The sequence below is a fragment of the Morone saxatilis genome, unplaced genomic scaffold (assembly GCF_004916995.1).
Source record: "Morone saxatilis isolate NCDOM2014 unplaced genomic scaffold, NCSU_SB_2.0 Contig2, whole genome shotgun sequence".
NCBI classification, from domain to species: domain Eukaryota; kingdom Metazoa; phylum Chordata; class Actinopteri; family Moronidae; genus Morone; species Morone saxatilis.
The window spans coordinates 9,160,291-9,168,327 of record NW_023339762.1 but is presented as its reverse complement, the minus strand read 5'-3'; the positions used below and the strand labels follow the sequence as shown (position 1 = coordinate 9,168,327).

Here is an 8,037-nt window from a genome sequence, read left to right as displayed (position 1 = left end):
ACAGGCAGACAGCAGAATCTTCCGTCACCTTGCCACTTTAGGAAAAAAGGACTCAGGTAGCGAGCCGGGCTCAGAAGAGAAACGAATCCCGGGACCGGATGGCAGGCTACTTTGTAGCCCGGAGGAAGAACGGGTAGGCCCCCTTACAAACTCTTATCGAGCTATACACTTCCTTCCGCTTTCTGCGTGCAGTCGCCTCAGAAATGCCCCAGCCTGCGCCCGCTCCCCCTCCCTCCCTCCCTCCCCAACCCTAACCCTGGAGGTATTTTGGCCCTCGTCGTGCAGCGTGTGCTCACCGTCGGCAGTGCGCAATGGATCTGTTGCGAAACGGTCCTGAAAAGCGGAGCGGAAATATTGGATCGATGTCGGCCGCTTTATTGCTCTGGTTGCATCACTGTCAGTTCCTCTCCTGTGGCCCCAGTGTTGCGAAACAGGCCGAATTAGCCTTTATCAGCCTCCGTAGATGTAGAATAAAATGTTAGTTTGGGGGTATTTGGACCGTGGTGTTGCACCGGGTGGGTTTTTGGAAGCGTTGTCTGGTTCCACATTTGGCTCATTCAGGACTATGCTGTTAAAAGTTGCTCATGTGGTTATGAAAAATGTTTGTGAACTGTAACATGTATGTTTATGAGGCGTACATTCACACACTGAGGTCAATATGGAGGATAGGAAATGCATTTTTTCTTCATTTATGTGTCCTGTTAAAGCCTACATGGGTTTATAGAGTATGGCTATAATGTGAGATGTTGATGTAAGTCTCAAAAGATGTCAACTTTTTCAAAAGTTTCCATTTTGTTTCTCCCTTTTATACATTATGGAGATTTTTGGTATAAAATTGAAAGTGGCAAAAAGTAAAACCAAGTTTTCACATCACTTAGTTTTGGATTTTTGGGAGATTATTTTCTATGTACAGGCCAAGTGAGGAAATTGATCATCTACAGATTATCTTCTCAATCAATCAAGTTTGATCTGAAAAATGGCCATCACAGTGTCCCCTCATCTCACATTGATTTAACATCACAAAATGGTTCACTTTTAAAGTTATTTAAGAAACTCCATTTCAGAGAAACTGTAAGTGATTTCTTTGGCATTTTTGCTTTAAAAAAACAACTCAAATGATTACTTGGTTGTTAGAATTGATGCAGATCGACTAATTTTTCTCAACTGATTCACAGAAGAATCACTCTCTCTATTATATACCTGTATTATGCTTCATGGATTCAGGCCCTGGAGAATTGGCTTACTTTTTGGATTGAAAGACCATATCTGAATCTTTTCTGAGTAAACCTGGATTGTTGAACTTATATTTATTAGTGTACTCTAAATATACAATGTAGGAAGTTAGATACACCCAGCTAAAAGTAACACAGTCTATGAGGACATTATAGCCTTTCTGAAGGTCGGATTTATTTCTGGACGGAAGTTTTAGCTAGAAGTACCTAATAATAAACCGGCAATTGAGTTTAAAATATAGCATTTATCCTGATCTTATCTGCGCTACATAGCCTAACTACAGTAACTACGCTAACAGTGAAGCTGAGAAAAATGGCGTCAACGTTTTTGGACTGTCCACCCAAGTGTGTTTTATGTTTAACGGCGGTTATGTGCTTATTAAATATGTATTCTCTAAGTCATTTTTATGACTCAAAAACCATGACCAGTTAGATACTGCACTCTGTCTGCGTATTAGCATGAACAGATATATAGGTAGTGCAAAGACTGACCAAATCTTATCACCTTAAATCTGTGTTTCTTATTGATTCATGTGTAATAAGCTGAAATAGATGAGTCATTAAGGATTTAAGTATTATTTTATTTGTATTGTTTGTATTTTTCTCTAAGATGGAGCAACACTGAACTTAGAAAACTTGTCACAAGATAAAAAAGACATTTAAAAGTTAATTTGCAGTCATAACTCAATTGTGACCAAAATTGTTACTGCGGTTTGGTTTTGTTGAGCAGTATGGTCGCATCAAAGGTCATTACACTTCTGTTGGCAGAAATGGAATATAAAATGCAATGCATAACTATGTTTCCTGTGTTTAATTACCTGAAAACAAGAATCGTTATTGTTTTCTTTTTTTTAACCTTTAAAATAAGCCTTTGTAATGGTACCAAACCATAAGAAATCCAACATGACCAGAAGAAATAGACTGTAGTTACTGTTTCTGTACATAGTTCATTTTACAGTTAGTGTGGGAGAATACTAGTCAGCTTGAAGCCGGTAGATTTTGAATCTATGATTTCTTTCGAGTCTTCTGTTTGGTGCTGGTCAGGTTCATGCCTTCTCTTCTCGCTGACTCCTCTCATCTGACCAGCAGAAAGCCTTATCTGGCTACTCCATTTCCTGTGTGAGCCAGGGCCCCCGCTAGGGTACCGGACGCCCTCATTACATCCACAGCCTTGTGGGGGGTGTTTGGGTGGATTGTGCGTGTGTGTGTGTGTGTGTGTGTGTGTGTGTGTGCATGGCTGGGTGGCTCTCTCGGGAACATACATGAGTGTAGTGGAACTTTATTCTAAAGGCAGCTGTTAAAAGCATTTCCACTAGAGTCGGGGGAAGGGGGAGTTTATGAGCTACTGAGTGCGTGTGTGTGTGTGTGTCTATCATGTGCTTTAGAAAAAATGTGTGTGTTGTGTTTGTGTGTGTTGTGTTTGTGTGTGTGTGTGGTGAGTCTACTCCCAGGAAGCAGTGGAGTGAGAGAAATTGGGGAATAGGGAGAGAGTGACGTTATTGACTTCCTGTTTTGGTATTGACTTGTGCCAAATGGGACTCGCTGAAGTGAAGCCAAGCCGCTTGGCAACAGCAGTCCTATATTTGTAAATAGATTAGCATAGCATCTGTAATCAGATAGATTCTGGAAAGACAATGTCAAGGGCAGCCATGAATCCTCTTAAAACGTAATAATAAATAAATGCATTAGCGTTCTGTGTAGGATCAAGGGATAACCATGACACTGCAGACACCCTCCACTACTTCCCATAACCTTTTCAATAGAATTTCTTCCAGCTGAGACATCGATACAGTCACCATGTATGGGGCAACTCCTTCTGACTGGAATGGGACTACAATAGACAGTGTGTCAATACTGAGACCCTAATGACTGATTCTTGTAACAAAGGATCACGGTTTTAAGGAAGTAAGACTAATAAAAAAGATTGTGCCACTAAGTACAATACCATCGGCCTGGCACTGACACAGATAAATGAAATGCAGCGATTACCAAACATTTTCCACACCTGTATTGAGCAACTCCAAATGTGCACCATGAAGATGGTCTGTAGAGTTGTATTAGTGGTTGGCAATATGGGTAGAGTCATCTATCACAGTATAGGTAGTTTTAAATTCTAATAAGCAAAAGTTTTAGTTGTAGAAACTAAAGCAGTAATTATGAATTATTGAAGTGAGGATGACTGTGCCACTTTGTTGTGGTTTCACAGATATTTGCCATGGCAACAGTGATGCATGTAGACGCAGCGGTCAGTGGTTTCAAGTGCACAGATAGGCACATGTTTAAAGAGGCTGCCACCCAGGAGAACCACATCAGTCTTGAGAAATACACATCATCAGTGACCTCACACATTGGCAAATGTATTGATGATTGGCAGAGACCGGAGAGAGACTTCAATACCAACAACACTAAAGATATGTGGCAGAACATCACAGGCTACAAAAGCAGGAGCGCCCCCATCATGTGTGAGGTCACATTACCAGATGAGCTAAACACATTTTATGGCTGTTTTGATCTCTGCTCTGAAGTCTACTCTGCCTCCAGAGGATCAACCGCTGTCAGTATCCACAGCAGAGGTGAGGAAAATCCTGCTGAGAGTTAATATAGGCCACTGGGACTGAAAACATTCCTGGCCATGTAACTCAGAAGGGGCCAACCAGCTAGCTGATGTCATTACTAACATTTTTAATATATTGCTGTCACAGAAGAGTGTTCCCACCTGATTCATGACAGCCACCATCGTCCCTGTACCTAAAAAGTCGCCAGTACCTAGTTTAAACAAATAGCACTCTTAGCACTCACCCATTCTGATGAATGAGATGAACTGGTTCCCCAGCACATCAAGAACAACATCCCTGTCAGCCTGGACCCTCACCAGTTTACATTCAGAATGAACATCTCTACTGCCCTCCACTCAGTCCTCACACACCTTGATGGCAGCAGGGTGGACAGCCTGTTCACTGCTGCCATCTGGAGAGAGGTACAGAAGCTTCCGCCGCAGCTTCTTCACTCAGACAGTGAGACTGCTTAATTCATCCTCAGCACTTCATCATGTAAAAGAGTTTTTTTTATTTATTTTTTTATCACTTTACTTTAAGTGTAAGAAACCTAAAATAGAGTAACAACAATAATGGTAACATTAGTCCTGCTTAGCTGTGATTTAACTTTCAAGCAAAAGTGCCAAACATTGGCGGTTCCAGCTTCTCAAAGATTTATTTTTTTTCAGTTTCTGATCAAAATCAAGAAAAAAAAAATTAATCAATTTTCTGTGACATCTTAGTAGTTCCCTGTAGCAGCAGGTTATCTGGCGCAGGGTCTCCAACCTTTTCGGGCCTGTGGACTGTGGTTTTAGGGCTGTTTGGTGAAGAACCAACCTCAACTTCATACACTAACTCACAGCACGCTAGGTTCCTACTACAGTGAACATAATCAATTAGTTATCGACGGTCACTGTCAACACCGCCGATGAACAACCCTTGACAACAAACAGGATTATGTAATGTCAGCTGTTTATTGGAAGGCCAGAAAACCACTTGTCTAAAATGTCCCACTCAGCATTTCAGAGCAACAAACTGAGCACATAAAGACAGCTGGACTAGTGGAGAAAAAATTAAGACTCAGACACGGAATAATTCCGTACTTGCACCAACCTCTCAGTCTATTTAGATTAATGTCAGGCAGTATAAACCAGAATTAAGTGTTTTAAAATGAGTTAACAAGAACTTTGAGTGAAAAAGAACTCCTTCCATATCAGTGCTGGAGCAAGTCAAGCAAATATTTATGTGTCCTCCAGGAATTGAATAAGTCACTCCTCCGCAGTGAGTCTTCCACTGCAGTCGGGTGTGCTATCATGAAAACAAACTGGTTCATCCTTGAATTCCACCCTGGTGGATATGGCCCCTAGTGCAGAAAAACCAAACAAGACTGGCTTCTCCAGGAACAGAGGGTCACTGCCTTGAGTTGGCAGGCTCTCCTTAAAAGGCCAAGAGAGAGAGAGCAGCAGTCAGACCATTGAAATCTTGGAAACCCGAGTGTACCTGACAGCAATCTGACAGGAAGTTGTCTTTGGCCAACACCGAAGGAGTAACGCTTCACAGTGCAACAACAATTCAATGGACTGTGGTAAAAGACAGTACCACAAAAGTTAATTATTAATCTGCTAAAGTCTAAAACATTCTGAGGACCATAAACAACTCTGAAATGGTGACAGAGAGTGATACTAACATTTTAGAGCCACAGAATTACAAGGTAAGAAAACAAGAGTATGCATTCTTATCCCCAGAAGAAACCTCCAGATTGGATGTCTTGTTGAAGTCATATATTAGTGAAGTCTTATTAAATCATTTTGCAAGACAAACCGTTGATTCTCAGTGCATACACTCTTCCCTCTTCAGTCTTTTTCTATTCGTCTTGTTTAGTAAGTTCACAGAGGTAGATTTTTGCAGCATTCCAGCTTGAGCCAAACCCACTTTTAGAGGACAGAAGTCAGTAAGTCAGCCACTGTCAGCAATTATCTGAAGCCCTAAGTCATCTTCTTCATCTTCTTTCTGTTTTCCAACCAGATCAATGGCACCAACTAATTGCACACCCACCCAACTCCATTGACATTGAACATTGACAATTAGAACTAAGTGCACTCAGTGACACAATGAAAAATTAGCTAGAAAAATTAGTAATGAAATTGCCCGAAAAAAAAACCGTTTTAAATACATTTTGTAAAACAGTTCTTCACTTCTCCGTGGCCTTTTTCAGTGTATGGAGCTGGCTAAGCTAAGCTAACATTGTTATGTGATTAAAAATGTGGTCATATGTTCAGAGGTGGTCTCTGGCGAGGGATGTGGATGATAATATTTTCTTTCTGTTCTCAAAAGTCAAAAATTAACTTGTTCAAAGTTAGCATAGGTCTGTTACACTGAACTGAAAAGAAATACCGGCTTATATAATAAAGTATTGATGGAGTTTTCTAATTGGAACTGTTCATAGTAAAAGAAAAAGGAAAAAGGAGGGAAAACTGGAGCAAAATGTGTAGTTTATGATTCAGTTGTGTCCTCTGAAACATTTACTGGTCAATTTCTATTAAATAGTCAATGATTTATGTCAGTTTTGGAGGTATCTGCTCAAAATGATCAGAGGTCCATTCTCTACTGCACTGAAAAGCTCAGAATTCGGAATAAACACCCCTCTACATTTTCTCCCATGAGAATCGGATATGAAACGACGTCAACCCTGTCAGGTGCAATCATCCCTCATCCCTTGCATGTTAAGGCGTCTGAACAGAGCAGAAGCTGCAGGCCCTCCTGTCTGTGAAAGCACTGGCTTTGCTGAGGAGAGACAGTGGCATCCTGTCTTCAGGCTCAGCGCTTGTCAGTGATCGTTTTGTATTCCTAAAGAGCCGTGCACTCCCAGAACTTGACTTCCTGTCTCCCATGCATGCCCCACCGCCGCTGTGCCTCACGAGAGAAGCGGAACCCTGTGTTTAAAGTGTGAGCTTTCACTGCCTCCTCTGTCGCCCTTTGACGATTCACTGGGTGCTGACTCGGTAACTCTGCGGGTGCTGAGGGGTGGTGGGGGTGGGTTCCTGAGGGAGTGTATAATAAGAGCAGAGGGGAGGACAGGAAGCCCCTGAAAGACTGCTGGATAAATGCATAAGTTATTTGCAAGATGGGTGGAAGGCCTTTATGGTAAACACGTTTTCCTTATTACAAGTGCAGTGTATGATACTGCAGGTTTGTTTAGTTGTTTTCAGATTTGAACCAGTGTCTTAACATTGTGTTTCATTACAAAACTTATTTTGTAAGCTAGCACACGTTTCTCTAATTAAGTTCTATTACTTTCAAGTGGCTATAATACATATTTTTGATATTAACAATGGATGAAAAGACTACTTTTATGTGAAAGGTGTCACCACAGAGAATTATCACCAAACTCTGCAGTCCCCTTCAACTCTACAGAGTTTTATAGTCTTTTAGTTGATTGTTTTGGTTTTAGAGCCTGCAACTTTGGGTTTTAAGAGCTTTTCCGCTGAAAACAGCTGCCTGTTGTGGCGGTAAGACTGAACTGTTTTGGTTCATTCTTACCGCTCTTTTAGTGGCCACAACAGCTAGCTATTTTCAGCGGGAAAGCTCTTAAAACCCACTATACACTACCTTCTATCACCAAATGGTAGACAGACACAGTTAGCCACTAGCTAGTGAACAAAAGTACATTTAGTGGCCAAAGAGCCAGATATGGGGAGTTTAGACCAAAATTGAGCTAAAAGAAGAGTAAATATTGGACATTATTCACCAGGTGTTCAGAAACAGACTCCATATGAATGAGAATGTTGTTCCATATGTAAAACTAAATACTAAAGCACAAACATGCAGCTGTCTTGCAGAGTTTTTAAAATGGTATATGTGGGTGTCTAATTTATGCCACGTAATGACCAGTAATCCGTCACAACGTCAGTTGTTTTTAACTCTTTTCCACTCTGCTCTTCTGGGGCTGTTTCCTGTGGCTGCAACCAGATTTCACAAGAAACTAATTAGCATCTCCATCATGAAACATGTTAGACGTACATGTGTAAGCTTTACCATCACAGAGATTGATGGCCAATTAATCGCAGAAGAGGAATAGAAAACCATAATTTTTCCATCAGTGTCATCGTTTCACCAAACGTTATTTAGTTGCCGACGAAGAGCTGCTTTATTAGCCGATATCTCAGCACTCGACAACTACATGTGACTGGCTTTACTGCCGAGTACAATTTTAAAATCAGAATCAGAATCAGAATTTTGTTTATTGCCAAGTAGGTTTTTACGCCTACGAG

General features: G+C 41.0%; 1 protein-coding gene across 1 annotated transcript in view; it reads left to right on the top strand.

The window, feature by feature from the left end:
* The window catches only part of ptpn9a (protein tyrosine phosphatase non-receptor type 9a), a gene marked incomplete in the record, with an annotated part of 20,823 nt that continues 12,786 nt past the window's right edge, over positions 1-8,037 (top strand). Inside the window, 1 exon segment of the mRNA XM_035665253.1 lies at positions 1-12.